Source organism: Carassius auratus, unplaced genomic scaffold, assembly GCF_003368295.1.
Source record: "Carassius auratus strain Wakin unplaced genomic scaffold, ASM336829v1 scaf_tig00007024, whole genome shotgun sequence".
Classification (NCBI taxonomy): domain Eukaryota; kingdom Metazoa; phylum Chordata; class Actinopteri; order Cypriniformes; family Cyprinidae; genus Carassius; species Carassius auratus.
In genome coordinates, this window is record NW_020523806.1 from 1 (window position 1) to 11655 (window position 11655).

Genomic DNA, 11655 nt, shown 5'->3' on the forward strand with positions numbered 1-11655 from the left:
GGTCAATCTGTCTGGCAGTAAATAAGCTGAGGAGCCATCCTACTGTCACCAAATGCCATAACCTTATTTAACCTCTGGTATTACGCGAACCCTAAGTTCTAGTAAAACACAGTCTTGGGTGAGATGCTGCTATGATGGATAATTAATGTGTCTTTGTGCTGCTATTTAGTTTATCTCTTGTTATATTTGTGTGTTTTCCTTTGTGTTGCAGGCTGCTACCCCTGTCCTGGGCCCAACCTCAACCTATAGCTCTGGGAAGCGGTGGTTGGCTATGCTGAGAACAAAGGTAGTACAAACACCCAGTATTTTAAACAAATCTGAATGCACCAAAAATACCTTGTTTATTTCTTTATTTTAGTAACACATTTTGGTTGTGCCCCATCCAGATGTTTTAAGCACAAGAACATGGCCTTTGTTAATGCTCAACAACACCTAATAGTCTGCCTAATAGTTCAGGCCTTCCTTGAGATGGATTCGTTGTTGATAGTTTGTTGTTTTGCTTAACCTTAAATCAAACTACAGCCTTCTTATGAATGTTTTTATTTCTTACGTACTGCCCATATTATTATAAAGACAATGTGTGCCATATCAATATGAGCTAAACAATATATATGACATATTATTATTAAGTAGACCCTTGATTCACCATCATTTATGTAATGGGTGCGGTTTGTTTGCCTTGGAGAGGCCACTTGCTGGCTTAATAATGGACAGATGGGACAGTGTGTCTGGGCAAAGTAATGAGTTTCTGACCAATGGTAGTTGAAGTGTTGTATAGGTCTGGGACATGACCCTAGAGGGAGTGCATCGTAGAATGGGGCTGAAGAACTGTTTGTTGTCCTAATGGCATCCTCCTCCTCCTCTTAACTCACCGTGCCCTCTGCAGACGTCGTGGCGCGGGCTTGACAGGCCTCTGTGGTTAATGAGTGCTGGGGAGCTGAAAGGTTCTGGTAGATAATGTGACTCTGTTCTGTCTCTGTTTGTGTGTGTGTAGCTGATCCGGTGTCATCAGTCCCGTGGTGGGGCCTGTGGAGATAATGCCCAGTCCTACACTGCCACTGTCATCAGTGCTGCTAAAGTGAGTATGCGCTTCTTACCGCTGCTGTGACCAGTACACAGTCTTCAGCACGTGGACGTTGTGTGAAGAAGTATTTGCCCACCTAAGCCATAAATAAATGTAAGATTGCTAGATTAAGCAAACTTTTATAGTAGTGCATTCCACCCCAAATAAAAAATCTTTTGAAACATTAATGGGTTATTAAGGGAAAAAAGTCAAACCTGTCTAGTTTAGAGAAAAGCATTGTTTATTTGTCTAATCCACCCATTCTAAATCCATGTATTTTGAGTGGCTTTAGTGTCCAAATAGGATTTGAGGCCACATTGACATATGTTTGATCAATACTTGAGATTATTTCAGTTGTGTCTTGTTGACTTCTTGTTTGTTAGCATTATTCATTTTGTTTTATATGATTAAAACCAGCCATTCTTTTGTCAAATCCGACATTTATAATTGTTGGTGCACTGCATTTAAAAATCATTCAGTATTGTGATGAAATCATTACTGTTCATTACACTGGCCAAACTTTTTAATGTTTTTTTATTTTATTTTTTTAAATGTTGCGCTTTAAGGGACATTCAGTATGATCACACTTTTCTTTCTAAGATACGATTGGCTTAGTAATCCTTAGCTGCGTCACATTAATTCATGATAAACCTGTTTACAAGGCATGGAATCATCTTAAATCTTTTAAGTTTTATCTGGCTCTTGCAATTGTGTTTTTTTTATACTTACTTGTGTATTTTCAATCATGCTTTCTTTCCTGTTTGCACTGCTCTAAATGAAGCTAGTAATGTGTGCTGTTCCACTCACTTTATTCATATATAGCATCCTAGAGCAGTCTTGGCGTATTCCTCAGTGATTCAGAGACCCACTAGAGTTCATTTAGTGGTGCCAGAACCTTGGTGCTTAACCTTTCATATGGTTCCAGTCTCCTCTCCTTGTTGCTTAATTGATTTATTAAGCCCACATCTGTATTCCCTGGCTGCCGGCATGATCACTGCCTAACGAGCGCTAACGGCTTACGTGAGAGAAGTACCATTAGCCTTAATGGCGGTATACATCAAAAGGAGCACAGCAAAGGTTAGCAGAGAGGAAAACAAGGTTAAAAAGCCTTGATACGCAGACAGGCCGTCTGCAGACGGGGGCTGTGATTTATAACCATCTCCTCCACTCTGACACACGGTCCCTGTGCTGAGTGGCTCTGAGTGCGGCCGTCTGGGGGCCAAGGGGCCATCTCCCATCAATCCTGTAACACAATCACAAAAAAGGAGGGGGTGGGCGCCTTTTGCAAAAATTGAATTCTTGCAAGGCACAGATTGTGTAAATGAGTGTGATGTGACCAAAAGAGAGATGTCATTGTGCCAGCCACAATTCTGCATGAGCGGGGTGCCCCAGGGTTCCGTTTTCAGACCTCTGCCGTTGTGAACTGTGTTTGGGGTAAGTGGATAGCACAGCTTAAGTAGGGTCTCCTCTAGTTCTCACTTAATGGAGTGAGCATTGCTCTATGTGTGTGTCTGTCTGCCAAGGCCCCGGAGAGCTTAATCAGGCATTCAGGCCAAGCGGCAGCGTCAATACCTCGTGGCGCCTGTGTTTGTTGGGCCCTTTGGAGAATGCTCTGACAAGCCCACTAACTGACTGTGTGTAAATTGCTTTGCCCCATCAATTATTAAGAGAAGCGTTTGCCTCCTAATTGATCAACACTAATGTGTTTTCTAATCACTGCAGTTAGAGTTTTTAGTGCTAATCCAAACAGTCCCCATTGATCAGGGTCGGTGAGGGGAGGGGCCCACCGGCTGGTGGCAGACACAGGCACTGACCGCCGTGCCAGAAATCGGACCTCTCTTCTCAGCTCTCTGCTCAGAGTAAACATCAACACTCACTAGCACAAATACTAACCGTTAGACTACACGGCTAACTCACACACCTGTCTGTTGACATTGCCTCAGACAACACTGGATGCAAACATGTTTTTTAGGTCATTGCTCAACAAAATGTCTGGATGTGCAAACATTGTTTGCATTATTGATTTGAGTGTTGCAATAGTACTTATGTTTAGCTGGCACAAATGTTGCTGAATTAAAGTTTTTTCTTTCAGCCTTCTGCATGAATTAATGTTGTACTCTTGTACTAAAATGTATCGCATGGATGGATCTTTAATGGGATAGTTCACCCAAAATGAAAATTCTGCCATTGAGTTTCTCACCCTCATGGATTTCCAAACCTGTAAGACCTTCAATCATCATTGGAACACAAATTAAGATATTTTTGCTGAAATCTGAGTGCGTTCTGACCCTGCATAGACAGCAACGCAACTGAAATGTTGCATGAAACTGAAAAGGCCCAGAAAGGCTAAGGACATCATTAAAATACTACATGTGGCATCAGTGGTTCAACTGTACTTTTAAGAAGCTACAAGAATACTTTTTGCAATGCAAAGAAAACAAAAATGATGGCTTTATTCAACAATTTCTTCTCTTTCGTGTCAGTCTTCGACACGTGTTCACTAGAGTAACGCAACACATGCATGTGGTGCTGCTGCCTGAGCCTTGAATATGTCCGGAGCATTTCTGTCTATATGCAGGGTCTGAAAGCTCTCCGATTTCAGCAAGATATATATCTTAATTTGTGTTCCAAAGATGAATTTAATTGCCCAAACTTTATTTCTTTTTTCAGTTTTATTTTTAGTAAAAAAAAAAAAAACCTACATTACTATCACTACTATCTTTTTGATTTTTAAATATATTTACAGTTTGTGTCTCTGTCTTCCTGTCAGACATTGAAGACGGGCCTGACAATGGTGGGAAAGGTTGTGACCCAGCTCACCGGTACACTGCCATCAGGGGCAACTGACGAGGAGAGCACTGCCCATAGTGGCACCCGCCGCAGCCCTCACCAGCCTGGTGTGGTCACCATCATAGACACACACTCGGTGGGAGAAGGACAGGTATGAAATGCTCACTCATACATAATAATCTGTACATTTCTTTCCAGGGATGGAGGTTTGTGAATGATGGGATTTCTAGCATGCAACGGTATCACAACAGTATGTCTGTTTATGGTACTTTCTTCATCCATCTGACCTTGATCCGAAAGAACCCGTATTCATTCCCCTTTTCTCCGAGATAAATAATCCATTAATCCTATTCATAACTCATTCAGTATTAGTGCTTCTTTTGGCCCAAGGGGTTTGTCATCACATTGTCATAAGAGCACATGCTTCACCGTTCGTTCACAGACTCCGTGCCAGGCCGCAGTCTCCTGATCTCATGATTTAACCACTTCCTGTGGTTGTTTCCCCCTTGGCTGGCAGCACCATAGTCTTTTCGCATGAGATCACAGGCAGGTCATTGCAGAAGCGTTACGGAGAAGGTCTATTTTTTCTTCTCTTTTCCTCCAAGGCCTGAATGTGTTAAAAGAGGACATGTAGGTGTGTGACATTTTAATAGAGCACCAAGTTTAAAGGCTAACTTTAATATTTGCAGTTCCTCTGTTCAAGGATTTTTACTTGGAGGAAGTTTAAGTTGGAACAGGTTTCATTATCCTGTTGATTCTGACCCATGTAAATAGATCCTCCCATTTAGTGGGCTGTGAAAAATGTGATCGCTAATCCCTCGATTCCCCAGAGAGTCTACCGCGATCCGATTGATGTGTTACTCTTATTTAGAGGTGTGGTTTATTGTGCTTATTTATAAACCTATACCACTCTGATTTACCAGAGTCAACACTTTCTAAGAGAGGTTTCCTGTGTTTATATCGCCATCCGCTCCAAAGCGAACCTCACAAGATGCTGCGCTCCTCCCAAAGCGGACTACTCATGTTTTTAATGTTCACACAAAGCATCTTTATGGAATTTACTGTCAGTGCCATTCTCCCATGACTCCAGCAGTGGTCTTGGCATTTTTTCCCCTTCTCCCACACTCCCAGTCTCAGGGGACACGGCCCACCCCCTCATCAGCATCATCCACCTCTTACAGCTCTGTTTTTCCTGCAAGATGTTTATTTGCTCTTTGGAGCTATCCACACACAAATACTTTTCCGAAGCGATCGTATATTCCTGTACGGAACAACATTGTCTGTTTTTGCCCCTAATAAAAGAGATCTGGTTTGTGTCACAGGAGCATTTTTTTGCAGTCTGAAATGAATGTCTGGGTTTTAAAGCAAGGCTGTTTTTTGTTTGGACTGGATCCTATTAAAAGCTGCCTTGCTCCTTAATGCAACACTCCGCTACATTTATCACTCTTCTCTCCGGCTGTCTCATGTCTGGGCTTAGTTATAATCTCTTTCATGAGCAAACTTAACAGAAGGCCACTGACCAGAGAATAGTCCCTTATGAGCAACACACTCTCCCTTTTCTTTCTTTCTGTTTTGCTTTGAGTTTCAGAGGCTATTTGAAAGATATCAGAATTTATATTGAATTTTAATATTTACACCCATTTTGGAGAAATGTTTTGATATATTTAAAATGCAAAAAAAAGTACTACTTTTTGTTCAGTTGTTTTTTTTTTACATATTTGAACATGCTTATTTTTTATTTTTACTTTTGTACTTTTTGTCATTTTTATTTATGTATTTATTTTCATTTTTTTTTGTATATTTAATATTTGGTTTATTGAATAAATAAAGAAAAAAATGAACATCGTTTATTCTTTCACTTCTTTTTTTCCCTCTTTCTTTTTTTTTTCTTTCTTTTTTTGTAGTAATGTACATGTGGATGAGTTACGGATTCGCATTATAGTTCTTTTAACTGGGAGCTATTAATCTCTTTGGGGTATCAAAACGTGAAGAGATACTATAGAGTTTCTTCCTGCTGTGTTTGTTTTAACTCCTTCAACATGGCACTTTTTCTTCCTGTCTGATACAGAACTGTTGCTCTGTGGGCTTTGGCAGAATATGCACACTGATCACAGTGGTCATGTGGTTTAGTCTTTATTTCTTTGAAACCGTGTTCATAAGACACACCAACGTATTTGTGGACATCTTTTAAAAAAATGTCTATTTGAATTCCATAATGAAACTATTTTGCCGAACATGCGTCATTTAAAGCTAGATTGTTCCAGTGTGGATTGAAGTAGACACAAGGATAATTGTTAAGCACCCGCAAGTGGACAAGATGTTTAAGGTTGAATGACATGATGGGGAATGGATGATGATCATTAAAAAAACACACACACACGGAAACCTTTTCAGCTCCATACAGTGGAACACAGCTTGGTACAAACTTTGTTTTAAACAAAATGCCAAAACGCATCTTTGTAAAACTGATTAAATCTTTTGTAACTGTGAAGATCAGATTGCACGGGCCACTGTAGAGCTAATGACCAGCTATGTGTCTAAAACACTGAGACGGGAGGTAAACAAGAAGTCAGCTTTTATTTATGTAGCTCCGTCAACTTACTGTAGCTTGATTGTGTGTTTTCTGGGTGTATATGTTTCAGGTTCTTGTTAGTGAGGATTCTGATGGAGAAGGAGTGATTGCACATTTTCCAGCACACGATAAGCCTATATCCTGCATGGCGTTTTTTTTTTTTTTTTTTTTTTTTTTTTTTTTTTTTTTTTTTTTTTTTTTTTTTTTTTTTGAAATTTTTTATTTTAATGTAGCAGCATCAACAACAGATAGCAGATGCAATTACACTGTTCTCTGCCCATCCATTTTCTCTTTTTTTAACACAAATCAAAGATCAACAACAAACAAAATAAAATAAAAATTAAATAATAATATAATAACAATCATTTCTATCATTCGGGGGAGGACAGATACAAAATCAATAATCATACTCCATACTAAACAAAGTCAAGAGTTTGTTCCCAGTCCTTGGAGACCGTGGAGAGGGTCCGCTGGCCTCCAATATGGAAAAAGCACTCCACAGGTACCACACAATCATTACACACTTAGAAAAGAAGGGTACATTTTTTTTTTTTTTTTTTTTTTTATATCTCCACAAAGTCTGGCTGTAATGGCTTTACATATTCAACCCACTTAGACCAGACTTTTCTAAACACATTCATCTGAAGTCGAAGGGAAAAAGTAATCTTTTCCATAACATAAATATCATTTACTATATCTATCCACTCTTGTATTGTGGGGGGTTCAGGAAGCAGCCAACGCCTTGTAAGCGCTTTTTTACCAGCAGATGTCAAAATGCCAAATAGGTATCTCTCAGAGGATCTTGTTTGAAAATCAGTTATTCCAAAAAATAATGTAGAGAACTGCAAAGGCATTGTGGTTTTAAGTATGCTTTCCATTACTTTATGAAACTCCACCCAGAAAGGTTTTATCACTGGGCACTCCCAAAATATATGCCAATGATTGGCTTCTTGAAACCCACACTGCCTCCAACATTTAGCGTCCCCTCCCACAATATGTGCTTTCTGTTTTGGTGTAATAAAAAATCTGATAAGGCATTTCCACCCAAACTCCCGCCACATGTGAGAGTTAGTACATTTCCACGGAAATTTACAGGCATCAAGCCACTCCTCATTCGATATCAAAAAATTACCTTCTTTTTCCCATTTTTCTTTAATGTATTCTGTAGAATGATTTTTTTTTCCCCTGAGAGCTTTATAAAATTTAGAAATGACACCTTTATTTGAAACACCTTGGTAAGCACCTATAAATATCTTCAGTATTGGGTCATCAAAGTCTGTCTTATTTTTAATGTTGTTTTCAAAATGATTACGTAGTTGGAGGTATCTATAAAAATCTGATTTCTCAAGACCATATTGTTTCTTCAAACTTTCAAAATTTTTCAGAACTCCCTTTTCCGTAAGAGAGTAGAATGTTGTTATTCCTTTTGAGATCCAAGATTTAAATCTATGATCCAACATATTTGGCTTAAATTCAGGGTCATAAGCACACCAGTGCATTATTTGTAATTTACAATCCAATTTATATTTTTCTTTTATTGTATTCCAGATTTTTAGTTGGGCTTTAATCCATGAGTTTTGCACCTTATCTATAAAACTTCCCAAGTTTTTATGTGCCAATATTGCTTGAGTTGGGGGGTCATTCATTATTGAAAGTTCAATATCTTTCCACCTAGCTTGATATGTTGGAGTACATATATTAATTAAATATTTAGTCTGGGCCGCATAAAAATAATCCCTAAAATTGGGTAATGCCATGCCTCCTTCCTCCGCAGGAAGCTGTAATGTTTTGAATTTAATCCTGGGTTTTTTCCCCTGCCAGATAAATCTAGAGATGGTCTTATCTAATTCAGACCAACATTTTAAGGGAATTTCTACAGGAAGTGCTTGGAATAGATATAGATACCTTGGAAGGATGTTCATCTTTATCGAGTCAATTCTATGACTTAGGCTAAGGAAAGAGATGGCATTCCATCGATGTATATCATCTTTGATTTTTATTAAAAGTGGGTCAAAATTTACTTCTACTAGTGTTGAAATTTCTTTTGTTAAATATATTCCCAAATATTTCAATGAAGTCTGATCCCAATCAAGATGGAATTTTTCTCTAATATGTTTTGGAGGTGTATAATTCAAAGTCAAAGTTTGTGTTTTTTGTATATTTAATTTGTATCCTGCATATCTACCAAATGTATCTAAAAGATTCATTAATTCGAGAAATGAGTTAGTGGGTTTACTTAAGTAAATCAGTATGTCGTCCGCATATAGTGCCAATTTGTGGTCTGCTCCATTTATACAGATGCCTTTGATGTTTTCGGTCTGCCTTATCCACTGTGCGAGAGGTTCTATATAGAGCGCAAAAAGCAGTGGTGAAATTGGGCACCCCTGTCTTGATCCACGTTCTAATATAATGGTATCTGAAAGGTACCCATTTATTTTTATTCGGGCAGATGGTTTATTATATAATGAGCGGATGCCCTTGATAAAAATTTTGTGAATACCAAATCTTTCGAGAGTCCTGTATAAAAAGGGCCAACTTACGGAATCAAACGCCTTTTCCGCATCTAGACTAATAAAGAGGGCTTCAAGTTTGTCTTGCTGAATATGACCTAATATATGCAGAGATCGTCTTATATTATCGTGAGTTTGTCTTTGTGAGATAAACCCAGTCTGATCATTATGTATTAGTTGGGGGAGAATCTTTTCTAATCTCTTGGCAAGGATGCTTGTGAATAATTTATAGTCAACGTTCAAGACCGAGATTGGTCTGTATGAACTGCATTCTAGTTTATCTTTTCCCTCTTTTGGTATAACTGAGATCACTGCCTCACTCCATGATGGGGGCATTTTGGCCTCCAATAAAGATGTATTGCAAGCCCGGAGAAGACCAGGTATTAGTTCAGAACTAAAAGTCTTGTACCACTCTGATGGAAAGCCATCAGGGCCAGGAGACTTATTCGCCTTGAGCCTGGAGATGGCATTGTTTAGTTCTATCTCACTTATCTCAGTTATTAATGTTTGATTTTGTTCCTCTGTCATAACTGGCAAATTGAGGGAGTCGAGGAATTGTCCAATCAGTTGCTCGTTCTCTAGGCGTGGTTGTGTATACAGTAACTTGTAATACTTTTTAAACGTTTTTTGTATTTCATTTTGTTTATGTTGTATGTTTTTAGAATTCAAATCCCTTATTTTATATATTGTATTATCTGTTTGTTGTTTTTGTAGCTTCCTCGCCAGAAGTTTCATTGATTTAGAGCCTGATTCATAGTATTTCTGTTTTGTAAATACCATCTTTCTTTCAGTTTCTTGAGAATACATTATATTTATTTCATTCCTAATTTTCTTTATTTTAATCATCTGGTTTGATTTTTGTTCCTTTTTGTGTTGTGTTTCAAGATCTTTTAGTTCCTTATTGAGATCTGTTAATCTTAATTGCTTTAACTTCTTTTCATAAGCACAAAAGGATATAATTCTACCCCTAATGACCGCTTTTAAGGCATCCCATACTATGGCAGAGTTAACTTCCCCGTTATCATTTTCTTCAAAAAATATTCTTATATCTTCCTTAATTTGAGTTTGGAATTGTTGGTTATTTAGAATGCTTGTATTTAACCTCCACAGTGTTCTTCCCGGGTTATCTCTAATATGCATAGTGCAAGAGAGAGGGGCGTGATCAGACAAATCAATAGATCCTATATCACAGCTTTGTATCCTATGACGATCTCTCTTTAATACAAAAAAATAGTCTATCCTTGAGTAAACGTCGTGAGGAGGTGAGTAAAACGTATAGTCACGACCCGATGGATAAAAATCTCTCCAAAGATCTAGTACACCCAGTTCCGTCATCAGGACACTAATTTTCCTATGTAATGATGTGGCATGTGAGTTTTTTGATGAATCTAATTTTGGGTTAAGACGGATGTTCCAGTCTCCACCACATATGACAATTCCTTTGGCTCCTATCATCAAGTCAAATATTTTCCTATAAAAGGCAAAGTCACTTCCAGGGGGGGCATAAATATTACATATTGTTATGATAGTGTCATCTATTTTCCCTGAAATTATTATATATCTCCCTTCCTTATCTGAGATTTCTGAGAGGTATTCAAATGGTATTTTTTGTGATATTAGAATTGCTACTCCTCTTCTATGACCTGACCTATAAGATGAGTAATACACCTTAGAGAATCCCATTCTCTTTAGTTTTTCATGTTCTACTGGAGTGAGATGTGTTTCTTGTAGGAGTACAATCTCTGCGTTCTCCCTTTTCATTTTTAACAGTATTTGACTTCTTTTACCTGGGTTCAGAATCCCATTCACATTAAATGTAGTAACTTTAAGGATGTGCTTGTTCATAATTTTTTTTGCTGGACCTGTTGGCTTTCAATTTATACATTAACAGTACCTCTCCCAAATTACAAACATTAAACAAAAACCAAGCTGGAACAATTTTAAAGAACAAAATGCCACCAAAACAAACTTGAACAGTTGTTTCCGGTGTTGAGGCTCGTTTCAAAAGAGCCTTAAGGGGCTTCATACTATCAAAGCCTCCATAAGGGAAAGTCCCACGTCGTGACAAAAGTGGGGCCCTACTATATGGACATACGCTAGTCCAAATAAAATTATAAATAATTTAACGTAAACGAAACATGTCTCGGATAACTCGCCAGGTTAACAAGTCCCGACTCCTTCAGTTATTCACAGATTAGAACCGTAGGGATTACACAACTAAATAAAAGTAAATGATAATCAAGATACAAAATATAACTATAAAGATCAGTTAGAGCTTATCTGCATTTCTGACTCAGGCGTAGACCTTTCGCTGGGGATCATTTCCTGAATTTCTGGAGTTTTTCTTTATATTGAGAGCGGGCAGTTTTCTTGGTCTGTGTGCAACCGTCCACTGCTCTAGATTCCTGATCCCCGCCTTGTTCGCGTCTTCTCCCCGCCATTTGCCAAGTAGATAGCAGCTCGATTTCCTTCTGATCCGTAGTAGTGGGTGACTTCACCACGGAAACCGAGAATCCTCGTGAAATCATGTCCTTCGTTGCCTCCGTAGCATCCTGGTATAGCCGAGTGCCGTCATTGTAAAATACACGCATCCTTGCCGGGTACGGTGTCTGGAACTTTATACGTTTCTCCTTTAACACTTTCTTAGCTTCGGCATACTCCCCTCGTCTTTTAAGCACTTCAGGAGGGAAATCATGGTCAACATAGAATCGTGCATCGTT

At 38.5% G+C, this 11655-nt stretch overlaps 1 long non-coding RNA gene across 1 annotated transcript; it reads left to right on the forward strand.

Annotated features, from left to right (window-relative positions):
- Positions 1-960: 960 nt before the first annotated feature.
- Positions 961-6579, forward strand: LOC113071321 (uncharacterized). The gene is made up of 3 exons (XR_003280076.1): positions 961-1078; positions 3834-4004; positions 6496-6579. It is a non-coding gene; the product is annotated as an uncharacterized LOC113071321 (long non-coding RNA).
- Positions 6580-11655: the final 5076 nt, after the last annotated feature.